Source organism: Penaeus monodon, chromosome 25 (assembly GCF_015228065.2).
Source record: "Penaeus monodon isolate SGIC_2016 chromosome 25, NSTDA_Pmon_1, whole genome shotgun sequence".
Taxonomy (NCBI): Eukaryota; Metazoa; Arthropoda; class Malacostraca; order Decapoda; family Penaeidae; genus Penaeus; species Penaeus monodon.
This window is the reverse complement of record NC_051410.1, coordinates 32311262-32312295: the sequence shown is the minus strand read 5'-3', so window position 1 is coordinate 32312295 and position 1034 is coordinate 32311262.

The following is a 1034-nucleotide window of genomic DNA, read 5'->3' as shown; positions in this document are numbered from 1 at the left end:
AATGACACAAATCAAAAACTAAAACTTCCCACACTCTTTATAAGCCTCACTCACTCAACACACACGACCACCCATAGAGACATATTCTAAAACAGTCCTTAAGTTCAGAACAACTGAATGTCAATTGGAAAAAGCATAACCTCTAAATAAAGATCTTTAGAGCTTACGATAAACCGAAAGACTCCGTAATTCGCCTTTAAAGAGCTCACCTCTCGTCTCTGGAATTGCTAACACGCGAACCCGATGAAGAAATCATTATTTTCCCATCCATCTGAGAACATATTAGGGATATCCGACGATTCATTCATTATTAACAGTACGGATTCAGTCAGCTGAGAGCTAGAGAGAATGTTTTTAAAACGTATCATTTATCTATTGTTGATATATCACATATGCAACATTTTTACGCAGTGTATAAAAGCATGTTTTTAATTAGTAGGAAGTCGATCAACCATTAGAAAATGTATATAAAATGAGACGGTTACAAACTGAGCTAAAAATAATAAGTCGATAAACCTTACAAAGCCTAGGCAATAAATAGCAAGGCACAATTTTATTTAAAGAAACGTGAGAAGCCAGAACAGCCAGAAGCTACTCTTATATGAATATACTTTTCTCAAGCTTCGCCATTTCAAAAAAAAAGTGAAAATACGACTCCACAAAATCTTTTTTCAGTCATGTAACCAAACAACCGTGCAAATAAAATACAAAATAGCCTGCACTAGAAGATACAAACCTTAAACTCTGGCTTCAGAACACAATAGGCTAACAACCGTTGCTGCGAATGTGGCCGAGAGATTGGAGGTAAAAATACTTTATGGATAAAGATATATACAGAAAAAGTGCGAAATGATAGCGCTTTGAATGACAAATATTGAACCCTTGCTAGTATATTCTTTCATAACAATTGCGTGCCAGACGGCGATCCAAGTTATATCGTAATATTGCAATTGCACACGTTTCAATGGACCTCAGTAGAATATATGTTCTACAAAGTTTCTGAATACTCTTCCCGGGCTTCTCCTTCTCATACG